This window comes from Vicia villosa, linkage group LG6, assembly GCF_029867415.1.
Source record: "Vicia villosa cultivar HV-30 ecotype Madison, WI linkage group LG6, Vvil1.0, whole genome shotgun sequence".
In the NCBI taxonomy this organism is placed as follows: Eukaryota; Viridiplantae; Streptophyta; class Magnoliopsida; order Fabales; family Fabaceae; genus Vicia; species Vicia villosa.
In genome coordinates this window covers 7,352,599-7,368,702 of record NC_081185.1, presented here as the reverse complement: position 1 = coordinate 7,368,702, position 16,104 = coordinate 7,352,599, and the positions used below count along the sequence as shown (strand labels likewise).

The window sequence follows — 16,104 nt, the reverse complement described above, 5'->3', positions numbered from 1 at the left end:
AAACACAATATTTTGGTTATTTCTTACAAAAAATTTTGATTTTTTTTTTACTTAATTTTATACGGCTTTTAACAAAATCTTAATTTTAAAAATTATGAATTTTGTTAAAAATCACAGAAAATCCATAAAAAAATTGCCGGATAATTCAAAAAATTAAAATATAAATAAAAATACACAGTAATACCAATTAAATTGACTTCACCTATAAAATGATCCACAATAATGTCAATAGAATTGACGTGCCCTCAAAACATGGGCGGATGGACGTTGAGGCAGGGTGTGGCTATAGCCACACCAGTTATTTCATGTTTCTATACATTATATATATGCACAGTAGTCTAAGGGTAACATATTTCTTAGCTTATTGCAAGTGACAATTATTTAAATTGTTTTCCCTAAATAATATATCACATTTTCTATTCTGTATTAATAAACAATCACTTATTCCTTCATAATTTAGACTGATATTTCTAACTTAATGTTCGAAATAAATTCGCAACACTAAAGGTATGAGCATTCGAAATATATTGGTAACACTAAAGTAAAATATTGGTAATAAAACAACCAAAATCTTAGAAAAATATAATATTGCTAATATTTTTAACAATAATACCATGGCTTCCTAATTATTAATCATTTTGTAATTTTATATATATATATATATATATATATATATATATATATATATATATATATATATATATATATATATATATATATATATATATATATATATATATATATATATATATAAAAGATAGTGCAATGACAGTGTAAAATAGTTTTACACTGTCATCCAATAAAAAGTCATTAATCTACTAGCATGTTATTAAATTTTTTTTAAAATAAAATAATAATTTAATTGGATAAATGGTGGTGATTGGTTGATAGAGTCAAAATATTTTATCGGTGCCTTACCTATTTTCAAAATATATATGGATTAATTCAATACTTTAATTTGTTACAATATTAAATACTGCAATTTAAAATTGTCATCATAAAAGGGAGATTTGAACATTTTAAAAAATTTATTTTAAAATTAATTTACTTTGTTTAAATAAAATATTTCTTATTACACTTCAAATTTGATCTAATTACTGAGTAAGGGTTCTTTTCATTTGTCAAAAAAGATGAAGGTGTCAATTACTATAGTTCGAAGTGTCAATTATTATTTGGGGCGAATGTTCGATTTGACCTAAAATTTCCAAATTTAAAAAGACATTTAGATCTTTGTGGCTACAAATAAGTGTAACACATTTGACATGGTTTATAAGCTTTTGAAGTTGACTTTAGTCTTACCAGTAATAACTGCAAGCGTAGAACGCATTTTTTCAACAATGAAGTTTGTGAAGAGTAAGCTATGTGATAAAATGAGTGATCAATGGTTAAATGATCAATGTTTTTTCAACAGTGAAGTTTGTGAAGAGTAAATTATGTAATAAAATGAATGATCAATGGTTAGATGACCATCTTGTAATTTTTATAAAAAGAGTTCTTGAAACAATTAACAATAATGTTACTATAGTTCATTTTCAAAAAATAGATAATAGACGATTTTCAGTGTAAATATACTTCATTAAACAATTTTATTTTTTTTATTTTTGTATATAATTTAATTTATACTTTTCCATGTTTAGCCACACTACTATATAGTGTCTGGATCCGCCCCTGCCTCAAAAATATAATTTGTTTAAAACATGAGTACAATAGAATTTTGTATAGAATTTGATTATTTTGAAAAAATTGGATCGTTAATACAAAAATTCAATATATAAAACCTACTCTTTGACTTTGCCACACAATCTTTCAAACAAAAGCAAGAATCTTGGACGTATTTGAACTCTCTCATATTGCATAGGTGATATGTGAACCCATGCAAAACCTGCATGCAACTGATTAAACAGAAACTAAATTAATTAAAAATATCTCCAACCATCTTTTCCGTCTTCTGACACACATGTTCCATCTTCTACAAGATATTTAAAAATATAATATGTTTTTTGAAAGGCAGTTATACTATATTAAATAGATGAACAAAATTATTGGGAATGATCGATGAATAGAAAAAGATATCCCAGTCTTGGTATAAAAAATGACAAACTTACCCACCTAGATCTGACATTTTTGACTGGACTCAATATAGATGCTGCAAACTTAATTGCAATTGAATATTTTATTTTTTAAAAAACTAAATTTTTTGAGTGATTTTATAAAGAATTAATTTTCATTAAATTAATTTTACTCAAAGTAAATAGAATATAAATTAATTTATATTTTAATTATTTAAAAATATTCTTTTCAATTTAATTTTTTAATTCATTTAGATAATTTAATTCAAAACTATTTTGGATGTGTAACTAATTATATTATATGTTTTTAATGTATAAATATTGGTAAACTTAAATGTGAAAATTTGAATCCAAATTAATATAAAATTGGAATTTTTTTACCCTAGTATCCAACTTCTCCAACAAAAATCTCATTTTACCCCATTTTTTATTTTAAATTTTAAATTATCTAACTTTCAAACATAAAATAAAAAATAAACTTGTACAAAGGACTGCATTTTTATTGGCGCCTCTTTATTTTCATAGGTTGTGTTAATCCTACGGGCGAGTCAATATAATTTGTGATGGAAACTTAAAAATGACTTCAAATGTAGAGCTTTGTATTAGGTGAAGAAACTAGAAGTATCTATCCCTGTGACATTGGGTGGGTTTGGTTAGGAGGATGTGTTCAAATTAATTAATTTCTAGTGACTACTGCTTTGTGTTATGGATAGTTATGTTGGACCATATTGTATTAGTTTGTTTGTCTGCCTATATACAACTTGTGCTAAAGTAGTTATATTTTAATATCATTTTTGCTGTTTAAAAACTTAGACCATGTTACAACAAGACCATCCTTTATTGTGAAAAGCTCCATCAAATATCCAGCGAAGCAATTATTTCTCAATAAAAACAAAAAAAGCTGCTATAGATATCATTACTAGCTGGACAACAGAGAAGAGACAACGATGTCAATGCTACAAGTGGATCTAAATTTAAAATACGTTCCCCAATAGAGATACACCAACGACGCCAAATTTTTTAAACAACAACGTTCTCCGTTAAAAAACGTAAATATTCGACCTTAATTTAAAAGAAAAAATTACTATTTTTACACCAAAAGTATACACATTTTATTATTTACTAATAAGGTGAAAATGAAATATTATAATAATAAATTTTATTTTAAGAAATATAAAATTTATTTTTTATTCTATTTTTATATTTTTTTATTTAAATTAAAGATGTACCGATAAAGAAATACGTGATTAATCAATTTCATAATTTTAATAACCAACATTTTAAATATCATTAACAAATTTCATAACTACTAAAAAATATAGATGTTCATTAACCAACATTTTACTTTTAATTAATCAATTTTATTTTATTACTAAAAATCATTTTCAATATATGCACACCTATATTTTAGGTTAAATTGTAACTTTTGTCCCTCTATTTTGTCTTTTTCTTGATTTTGATCCCTCTATTTTGAAAACCACTACTTTAGTCATTTTAATAAGTTTTCTGTGCAATTTTTGTCCCCCTATTTTGTTTTTTTCTGCAAAAATATTCTCTATTTTTATTTTATTTTTCAACAGAAAATTCAAAAGGGAGACCAAAATCGTGGTTCTAAAAATGAGAGAACCAAAATTGAAAAGTAACAAAATAGGGGGACCAAAATTGTAATTAAGCATATTTTTTATTATTTACTAATAAGGTGAAATTATTTACTATATTATAAAAGCGCTATTAAAGCCTAGTCTTTACTAACATTTTATTAAAAAAAAAGCAATTGTAGATTTATTCTTTAGCAGTACTTTCTGATCGTACACCCGTTTTTTTTATAAAGATGATATGTATTAAAAAAATTGATACATAAAAATGTGGGGGACTAAAGCTAAAATACACACAAAAGTATTTAAATCTAAAGAGAGGCAATCCTAGTCTATTCTTTACATAATCATCTATAACATCAATCGGTAAAGAATTAAAAAGAGTGAAGTCAGTAGCTGTCTGGCCTAAATTAGCAAAAAATCCGCACAATTATTGTCTTCCCTGCAAATGTGTGATATAATAAAGTTCATGTCTAATAAAAGCTTAGTTCAAGCCTTGAAAAATTTCTAAGTGCTCAAAATTATCCTTTATCATACATATGCATACACAAGAACTAGTTATATTTCTTTTTGTCATTAAGAGTTTTTCAAAAGTTTTTTTCAAAACCTTCAGCAATGTAACCTGTTAAATGGTAAGGTAACCGGTTACATACACCTGGACAGAACCTTTTTGTTACGTATTTTTTCCTTAGATAAGCACCATAGCAATAAACTTGATAGATTGACGATTGGTCTCTGTGGTTTGATAATCTTTTATATTACTTCGATAGGTTGTGCACTTGCACTCATATTTTAGACTCTATATACAGACCCATCAGGGTTCTTGGAGTCATTCCCTCAGAGTTAGTGAGTGATGTGAGTGTCCTCCAAAATGAGGTTTTTTTTGGTACTCAAGTGCTTATGGTCAGCGGGAGCTTGTGTTATCCATGACAGTGGGAGTCAATAAATTATTAGTGTTATGATAAGTTTGTTTTGGAGATTGCTTTTTAATCAAGCCTATGAGGATGATGTTGAATAACATGCTGAGACATGTTGCTACAAGATGTAGATAGTTTTGCCCCTATCAGGGTATCCGAGGTTCTAGCCAAATGAAGTCAGATTATACCATCCTACTCCAAGAGGATGTGTTGGTTCTGCAAGAAGTTATTTTTCTATACTATAGCTAATGGGATAAGAAGATTATCATGCTGGTTGTGGGTAGTTGTCACACTTGGTTTGTCTAGAGGTGTGAAACACAAATTCCAAGTGAAAATAGTGTACTTAGAGAATTCATTTGAAGGCATTATGATCATGCCTCTAAGCATATAAAGTATTCTGGAAAACGTCCTTGACTAAAATGAGTGAATATGTGTTTGAAGTTGAAGGCAATGTTTGACGGGATGTCAGGACATGTTTCTCTTGAGACTAGCAAGGAAATGTTTTGGAAGATAAGATAGTGCACAGTCAGAAGGATATGCATGTGATTGTGCATGGGATATTATTGGAAATTGAATTCTTTCAGAAGAATTATCCCTCAGCCAGAAAAGGAAATCAATGGTAGTCTTGGAAATGAATGTTTGAATTCGGGTATTTTCCTAAAATTCCGATTTGTGTTGACTAAGACCAAGACCATCGTTAGTTCATATGCCTCCTGGTGGGTATATATAAAAGAGCAATAGCTTTTAGAATCAGAGTTATTAGAAATATTACACTCTTTGAAGGGAGGACTCCCTTGAATTTCATCCGAAGGAATAGGATCCTTGTGCTAACCGCTTGACTCTGGAATCTCTAGAACATTCTTTTCCTTTTCCAAGTTAACATGTTTCTTTTGTTTCTCAGGAACCACTTTCTCAATTACATCCTTCTTTTCTTGAGGGGGCTTTGGTATAAATTCTTTCCTGTTAGGAATATTAAAGGATTCATGAATATCAGAGGTTTTGCTCTTATCTGAGTGCCTGACTCTTTTGCAGACAAAACAACAATTCGGCAGATTCTCATATTCCAAATCAATGAAGAAGGAAACCCTTGTCTTCAAACAAGAACTTTTTATCTGATTTCACAAGATGCATCCATGTCCACTAACACCCTTACATAAAGTCCAAAAGTTCTGTCAATCAGAGGTTTTATAGAGGAAATGTCTGAGCATATTGGAGAACCAATACTACTCGCAATAGAAAAAATAATCTTTGGTTGCCAATATTCCTGTGCCAACCCATAGAAACGAACCTAGAATTTAGCTGTATTGGATTGTTGAATGTTAGGTATAAAATCCCTGGTCCATGGAAATAACTTTAGAAGTCCTAGGGAAATGTTCCATGATCCTGAAGCTCTAACCCTTTGAACATCTTTGATAGAGGAAAAAGAAAATGAAAAACCTTTACCTAAAGAAATGATTCCCCACTTTCCTAAATCTTTCCAAAGACTGTTGAGCTTCTTACGAATGTCAATGTTTAAAAGAGACTTTAAACCTTTAGGCCATAAAATCCTACCATGAAGATTGTGTTTACACTCTTCCAACCCTAAAATATACTTCCTCAGGGATAATAATTGATAATCTGTCACCCTTCAAAATAGGTTGAGGCACCTAGGAACAAGAGATGTCGCAAACTCCTTTTAGCGCTTGAGCAAGTTTATTTCAATTTTAATCAAATTTGGTTTAAATTTATAAAATTTTAACTTATAAATTTACTTATTATATTAATGCCCAATATATTTATAATAATATAATTATAATGTATTTTATATCATATATTATAAATATTTGTCAGTGGTGGCTTGCCAGGAAAAATAAATTCTTGCAATTTGTCAAGGGGTTAACCCCAAGCCATAGACACAATACTGCACTACACAACTGTGCCACGCTGCATCTACTATGGACCTATGCCTGCATGGCAGCATGGTGTCTGCATTTTGCGAGGGGGGGGAGCCCCCAAGCAAATGATTTCCAGACCTGTTTAGCTAGGGGTACTTTGCCCTCGCAAAATTCTGTTTAGTGAGGGGTTTTTTTGGCTTAGAGAGGGGTTGGGCCCTTGGCTAAAAGTAATGTTTCTTGTAGTGATGTGAATAGACTTTGAAGACATGCTAATTTCCTATCGAATTTTTGAACCAAGAAGCTACCCTTCGACCCTACTAGAGTTTGATACCTTGGAACAAACTCTATAACATCAGGTAACAAACTAGCTTTGTTCAAGATGCTTTATCAATTGCATAAAGTGGAAAAACTTGCAAGTTGATAATGTCTTAGTGATCATATCTACAGCATTGTGATATGTCGTAACCTTCAGCACTTGGACTTCTCCATGCTCAACGCACCAATTTGTTGTGAAATCGATGTCAAGAATAATTCATAATAGGTTTATTTTGTTGTAAAGAAACCCACAGGGGTAGAAAAGAGGGAAACAAGAAGAACACAACGAAAGTAGTTATAAACTGTTATTCTTTACTTTCTATTTGAAACAAGATTACAAGTGTTACAGAATAACAAATAACCTCTTTCACCCTAATAATGATTTGTAGTGTGCAATGGTAAGAGACTAGTATGCTATTTATAATAAAAACTAACACAGAAAACTAATGGGCTTTTACACACAGACCTATTACACAAGCTAACTTAGAGAACTAGGTAACTTAAACAATTAAGCATAACAAACACTACAACGCGCAAGGCTTTTAAAAGCGCTTTTTTTGGCCTTTAACAGCGCTTTAAAGCGCTGCCAAAGCCAGCGCTGGCATAGGCTACGAAAGCGCTTTTAAAAGCGCTCTTGTAGGCCCCCCTTTAAGAGCGCTTTTCAAGAAAAAGCGCTCTGGTAGGCACCCCTATAAGAGCGCTTTTTTCAAAAGCGCTTTCGTATGTTGCGTTTTTTTTTTTATGCTTTTTATTATTTCTAAACCTGCACTTTTGGCAGCAATATTTTAGAACCTGTAATTTACTATTTTTTGGCAGTATTTTTTCATGAACCTATAATTTATCATTTCAAATCGATAAATACCATTATAATCGATATCGATTATATACAAAAAAGTATTATATTATATACCATTAATGTAAATCAAAATACATATATACATATTTATAAACCAAAACAACTAAACCAATTCACATATTTCTAAACCAAAACAACTAAATGGGAAACAACTTCCGAGTTCTTATGCAACCAATGTACGCTTCCTGTATTATCTGGAGCTATGTTGTATTGATGCTTTAGTGGAGAACCAGTAGTCACCTGAGCTATGTTGTATTGTGTCACAGAATATGAATCAAATAACTGTACCCCGAACGATCCTGCCACAGAAGACTTAGCTTCGGGGTACATTACTTGATTCTTATTCTGTGGAACATAATCGGCAGGGGCACATTGTGTTCTATCCTTTACCAGTCCATCCACTGTTTGAAGCTCAACCTACAATAGAAAAACGTGATTATTTACACAACATTCACATTCTCAATATTTTCTCTATCAACCAAAAATTTCCTCATCTCCGAACAAAAGACAAAATAGTTAATAAAAATAGTGCTATACCAGAACAGAAACCAATTTATAAGAAATCAATTAACAACCACATGCACATAAAAATAGTTTTTGATAAAAGAACAAGTCAATTGAGCCAACAACCAAAAACCCTAAAAAAAATCAGCCGTAGAGCCGTAGAGCCAACAACCAAAAACCCTAAAAAAAATTCTGTTCATCATCTTCGAAAAACCTCTCCAGAAACTGTAAATACATTGTTCATATTCATCCAACAACAATCACAATACACAGCCGCAAACACTAACCAAAACCCTAATTGTTCATCTTTCTCATACACGCAAACCATTCATCAGAAACAAAACCATTCACAAATCATCATCAAACATAACCAGACAAACATTCATCAAACCCAAACATTTGTTCATCACTTTCCTAATCAAACAAACCCTTCAGAAATTTGAGAGAGGAAGAGAGAATAAGAAATAAACTCAGAAAGGTCTCACCCGGTTTTGGTTTGTAGATTCAGAATCGAAACCGAACTCAGCAACAACACGAACCTCAACTCACCATAAACTCGTGTGTTTTGGATCTGAAAGGAAGAAGAACGGCGGAGGTTGCTCGTGGTGGCTGGCGACGGAGGGACGAACGGTGGTGGCTGGCGACGGAGGGACGAACGGTGGTGGCTGTGGCTGGCGACGACGGAGGGTTTTTCGGTTGCAGAGAAAGTGAGAAACAGTAATAAAAAGAAAACGAAAGAGAGAAAGTGAGAAAGTGAAAGCGTGTTTTTGTTTTTAACTTTTACTAATAAAGGCTACTAAAGCGCTTCTGAAAAGCGCTCTCATAGCCTGGTCTATACCAGCGCTTTTTAGCAAAAAGCGCTCTCATTAAACCCCCTATAGCAGCACTTTGAAAAGCGCTCTCATACCCCCCCCCTTACCAAAGCGCTTTTCAAAAGCGCTCTCATACCCCCCCTTACCAAAGCGCTTTTCAAAAGCGCCTTCATACACCCCCCCTACCACAGCGCTTTTCAGAAGCGCTCTCATACCCCCCCTTTAAGAGCGCTTTTTTAGCGTGTTTTTTTATTTTGTTTTTAGTGCAACCTATAAGAGCGCTTTTTACTAGAAGCGCTTTAGTAGGGGTGCTGTTAAAGATTAAATTTGGCGTAGTGAAACAAGCCCAATTTTACATGTTAATAATACTAGCATACTTCGACTACATCATGTGAACAGACTTCGACGACATGGTAATTTCCTTTCGAATTATCGAACCAAGAAGCTACCCTTCGATCCAATATCTCACAATAAAGAGTTGCTTTGCACCAATTGATATACCAATCACTTGAAACTCTTCAATATAAAATAAGTTATGAATGATCATGATCACTCTTTTAAATAGTTATATCTTGTGGCAATTAACACCTTTGATGTAGAATCGGATAAACAATCACATGCGTTGAACAAAGAAAAAAGCCTATAATCAATCCCATACAAATAGAGTGTTTTCAATCTATGTTCTAGTTGATACAAATGAAGACCTTCAATAAAGTATTCCTCTTTATGTGCATTGTACCTTAGAATGTTCTACAATTCACTTAAGTGCACCGTACATCACTACTATAAAAACACATTTTACCTCGGATGTGAAATACATCTAACCTCGGCTACAGAAACGAGGTAACAAAGGGTGTCATGAAAAATTCCCACATTACCCCTCCATTTTTAAAACATCAAGGGGACAATGCATATGCACATGGATTTGAAATGCAACTTCTGTATTTTAAATATTTTCAAAAACTAGGGCATCATACCTCTTGGTTTATAAATAGAACCGAGAGGTAAGATAATTTTTTTTAAACTCATTACAAACTATAGAATATTAATAAATTAATCGTTTACCCAGAATATTACATTGTTTACACAAAATAATTCTATAAATATATATTAGAATTTTTGACTCTGATTCATCGTCATCACTATTAGTGAATATCAGATGTTGGATCCTCGTTTCATTGAAATGTCGGGGAAGATAAAATGTTTGGTGCAATATATTCTAGATATTATTTATATTTATTTGTTTGTGATGTAAAACAAGAAAGGTTTAGTTAAATAAAACAAATATATGATTATTGAAGAACACACTAAAAAATGATTATTGAAGAACACAAACCTTAAACTCAATTTATTTTCTGCTCTTACAATCCATCATAGAGAACTTTACCAAGTTTTTTGTATTTCAGAGTTTTCATATTATATGTTTCATTACCAGTTATTAATATTTCGAATGCTTTTATAATGGATGTCTGTTATGTTTCATGTGGATCACTAATGGAAGTGTCTTGAGCATAGATACTCATGAAATGGACAACAAAGATTTGTTTAAGGCTGATGATCAATATCCTCAATAATCACTCTGAAATTATACATTCGATTTTGATAAAAACCGAGGTAAAATATATTTACCATCGAATTCATTAGAAAATCGAGGTGGATAAGCTTTTATTTTTAACATTACATTATTTAGACAGAATATTAAATTACATTATTACAACAAATGCAATGTTATCATAGCAGATGTTATTCTTTGAGACCAACACACATTTGCTGTAATTCAGATTCTGTTGGATACATTTTGTGCTCATTCTTTTAAAATTCTATGGATTGCATGCATCTAATTTCTAAGGAGTTATTTGTTACAACTATGGATTAATTTTTCCAACTATTAGAAATATTTTTTCTGCACTTGCAATCCATCATAGAGAATTTTTTTAAGCTTCTTTAAGTTTCAAGATTTCATTATCTTGAACAAATGTTTTGATGGAAAATGCTTTCACCAGTAAGATATATAGTGGTCAATGTAGATAGTTTGTGTTGGATTTATGTCTTGACAATATATTGAGTGTTGTTACTTTATGAATGTAGGGTAGAGATTTGTTGTTGTAGTTGTGTGACACTTCTCCTCGGTTTTGTTAAAATAACCTAAGGGAAACATATTTTCTTTGTTAAATAGAAAAATAAACTAAAATAAGTAAATCCCTTGATTTAATAAAAAAACGAGGTAATATATTTGAAGAAAAATATGGTAAATGAAAAATAATTGAAAGTAACATGTCATGTTTCCATTTTAATTTTTTATCAGTTATCATTTTTTGTGTGCAATTTACACCATGTTTAGGAATAAATTTCTCAATATTGTCAGCCAAAGAAAGCAAAGTTGTTTTCTTTGATTGACAACAGAGGAAGGTTATTTCAAAAATACTACAATAACAATGTCAACACCATTATGTGAGATAAATTGCATGGGTATAAAAATTATTTTGTTCAAGATAGAAGAACATTGGAGTTTGTTCAGTCTTGCAATCCATTCCAAATAATGATGCATATTAGATCAGGGTGACTACATATAAGTTAGGTTTAGGGTAAAATATGTTTAACAAGTGGTTTTATAGTAAAATATAATTATTTAATCCTTCTATTATTAAGTAAACCGAATGGATAAATCATTTAGCTGGGATTTGAAGCGTGTTCTGAATTATTTTGTCCCTTAGTTATATTAAAAATCATGGGAATATGTTATCTTAATTTTTTTTTAAATATGACGCGCCTTGGCGTTATACCTCATTTTTTTGCTGAGTTGAAAGCTTTATCATGAAATGTATTTTTTTTGTAGTATTGCCTTATGATTTTCCACAATTTCCTTAAGTAAATTGTAACTTGTGGTGTTTCCTTATGTGACTTATTCATTATATTGCTCATCAATATCTTCTTATGCGCGTGACCCCGTAGGTTCTCGTTAAATTGACAATTGTACAAAATCACATATTTAATATAATAAACAGTGAGTGGTATCTAGCAAGACATCACTGCTACCGAAGTCAAGAAAATTTCATGTGATATGATAAAACCTTTCTATGATAATGTTTTTACATAAAATTACCCTTTTATCTTTATGTCTATATCAAACATAAGGTATAGACCATGTCACCCTTGTTTAGTTTAATATTGGACCCTTATACACATATCATGTTATGCAGGATGGGAAAATTCTATCTAGATAAATCATGTCCATCAGCATGGCAAGTGAAGTACGCATTAATCATATTGATGATTATTGTGTTACGGACAATGTCTGATTGACTATAAAGTACTCGAGTCCATATATAAGGTGGTATACACCATTATCACCTTGATAGTAACTTATAAAACTTACATAAAATTCTATGTAGTATTCTCATGGTAGCTCAATTCAGCATATATTTTATTTTCAACATTTATACCGATGTGAAGACTTGATAACTCTTTATCCATGATCCATGAGATATTAGCAATTTTCTATCAACATAAAAGTCTCAATGCTTTAATGATATCTCACTTCACAATATATCTTTTACTATGGATACTTTAAAAATAATGTCCTTAAATTTATTGGGATATCATGATTAAGTCACACTTCATATTTTAACTATTCTAGGGACTTTATTAATTTTAAAATACAAACATAACTAAAAAAATTACTTTTCTATTATCAATATATAATTCAATACAAGTACCAAAAATATTGGCTTCTAGTGCTCATGTCATTAATATGATAAAGACTTTCTGCATTCAAAAAAGGTTGCAGTCATTACACTTATCCAACCATCAATGGATAAATCAACTATTTGTTAGAAGCCTTTTGTACTAGTTCAACAACTGAAGTGTATGTCCCAGATATTGCCATTACAATAGAAACTAATATTATTACAACTATTGTCATTGTCTCAAACCCAAATTTCTTGTAAGTGCCTGAAATTTTTAAGTAACACAAACAAGGAAGCAGAATAGAAGCCGTGACAGTTAAAAATGCTCCAATCAATGACATGAGAGATCCAAAAAATGGGAGTGTCAATGTAACAATCACCATACTAATTAGAAGAACAGTGCTTAAAAGGATGTTGGCCATTTTATTATTCTTGTAAGTCTTTGGAAGAAAATATGCTAAAGCATTTGAAATTGGTAATATCATCAAAGTAAACTTTGAAATTGGAGTCACCAAGGTTGTGTATATTGCTATTCTCGAACTTATTTTTTCTAGTGGTAAGTTTAATGTTACTTGCGATTCAACTTTTGAACCAAACATTAAGTAACCAGTTATAGCCATTGATGCAAAAATAGTGGTTGCTATCATAAATGACACACATAGGACCTGCAATGAAATGGAAAAACTTAAATATTTGCTCTCATTCATTATTTTATATGAGTATGTGATAGTGTTCACAAATTATTATGAAAATTAAAAAAGAAGAAAGCAAAAGTGCTTACATGTGAGAATTGATGTTTCTTCTTCATGGAAGTATAGAGAACTGGAAACATGGGATGTGCACTATAGCAAAAGGTATACAAGCTAACAGCCGTAGGGATACCGTTCCAATTTATTAAATCACCCTTTTGATGAAAACCAACTCCATCAAAGGCTCCAGCCCATAATATTGATAAAATGACAGTTGCAGAAGCAAATACACCACTTGCAGATATATAAGAAATCACACTCAGATTATCCAAACAAATAGTTGGAAAAATAATTAGTGCAACCAATATGACAAAGAATTGCCTTGCATCAATTGATATACCAGCCACTTGAAACTCTTGAATGGAAAATAAGTTACTCAAATTATCTCCTTCTAGAATCAAGTAACCTATTAAACTCATGTAGAGTTCAAAATACATCGATATTGCTGCTATTAATTTTCCTGTTTTCCCAAATGCATATTCACCCATATCAGGAAATGTTTTAATGTTGGAATGTTTTTCCATACATCTTTTCATTAATATCGCAGTGTAAAATGCTATTGCAGCAATACAAAAAAAAAAGTGTTAAACTTGACCATCCTCCTGATGCTAATGCATATGCAACTGATTGTACTCCAACTCCTGTAATATCAAAGTCATATAAAGCGCCATAAGGGGACAATTTTTCTAATCAAAATAAAAAATAAATAAAAAATTTAGTAGTATACCTTTAACCAATCAAAAGACACTATTTAATTTTAATATATCAAAGGTCCAAAATGAAATTATATATATAATTATATGCATGTATTAAATTACGAAATGAAGGAGTATATGTTAAGGATTATAGAATGAGACCTGCAATGGAATTGATTCCATTAAGACATTGACGAAAAAAAGATACTTCATTTTTGTTTGGATGATCAGAGGCTACAAGTCTCTCCTGATCATCATCTATTACATCTCCTAGTAAAGGCACATTCAATTTGTATTGGACACCTCCAGCCAAAGTTGAAGACATCTTTTACTGAAATTTGATAGATATCTTTGAGATATACTAATAAAAGTGAAAAACAATATGTAAAAAAAACCACAAACATTCACTTTATATATAATTCTCCACCCAACCTTGGTTATAGATATTTTTCCCAACCGTGTTTCTAGATCCTTTTTATAATAACACTTCTAACGTTATTTTTATTTTATATATGGTGATTTATTTCCAATAAATATTATCCATTGTATAATTAACTATTCTTCAATATACTGTTTATTGTATTTAACATTATTCTAATTTTTTAAATATTTAAGAAAAGAAATAAATAAATTATAATAAATAAAATAATTTAATATTTTTGACCAAATTTTCTTTTAATATTTTATGATCAAGATATAAAATAAATTACTATATATAAAATAAAAATAATTTTAAATTCACTAAATAATATAGTGAACTAGAGAAAACGATTAAATAAATAATATTAGTTGAAATTAAATTTCAACATATAAAATAAGAGTAATATTACAGTATAGTGAAGAATATATGATACAAATAAATAAATATATAATAAGAATATTGTAACAGTACTGTAAAAAATATGGATAAATTATAATATAGACTTTATTATAAGTAAATTAAACTATTTTAATACATTTAAGAATTAATGTACCTTGTCTAGTATTTATTGAAAGTAAATTACAATATATGTAATAAGAGTGATGTTACAATACCGTGCAGAATTCAAGATAAAAATAATAAATTCAAGATAAAAATAATAGGTTCATTGAATGATGAATTGAATGATGAGTGTATTTAGTCTATATAAAAGACAAGATACATTCATTATTCAATTTAAGTTATAAAGAGAATCTTTGTTTATAAATCAGGTCGGAAGGAGTATAAAAAATCAAATATTAACTTTATATATGCTTCTCTCAGTGAGGGCATATCATATGAGAATGCCTTTTTTATATGAGAATGTGAGAATGAATCTGAACCATTGAATTTTAAAATAAATGGTCGAGATTATGAGTGAATCTTTTTTTTTCTCTCTCCTACATTTTAAATAAATGATGTAGGAGAGAGAAAAAAAAGATTCACTTATAATCTCGACCATTTATTTTAAAATCCAATGGTTCGGATTCATTCTCACATTCTCATATAAAAAAAGCATTCTCATATGATATGCCCTCTCTCTCAGTTATAGATATATTTTTCAAATGTGATTATAGATATTATTGTAATAGTATTTGTAAAGAAACTTTTATTTTATATATGGTAATTTATTTCCATAGAGTATTATTCGTTGCAGTGTTCACTGTATTGTTACATTACAATATATTTAACAATTACTCCTTTTGGTCCTATTTATAAGAAAGTATTCTTTTTTTAGATACATTAAATAAATAATGTATCTGGACAACATATTGTCAAGATACATTATTTATTCAATCTATCTAAAAAGGGAATATTTTTTTATAAATGAGACCGGAGGTAGTAATATATTGTTTACTTTTTTGGAATTATTCACTATATTATGCATTGTATTTTATATTAAATATATTTTTATGAAATATACGGCGAATAAATATAGACAAAATATTTATTTTGATCTCTTAATTATATTCTTGGGTTCAGATTGATCCTTTCATTTTTTTTTTTGTAATACTTGGTCTCTTAACTTTTAAAATGATTCATTTTCGTCTTTTTTGTCTAATTAGCGATGAA

At 29.9% G+C, this 16,104-nt stretch overlaps 1 pseudogene; it reads right to left on the bottom strand.

Moving 5' to 3' along the window:
• Nucleotides 1–12,765: 12,765 nt before the first annotated feature.
• Nucleotides 12,766–14,397, bottom strand: LOC131613158 (amino acid transporter AVT1I-like; annotated as a pseudogene).
• Between the last annotated feature and the right edge of the window lie 1,707 nt (nt 14,398–16,104).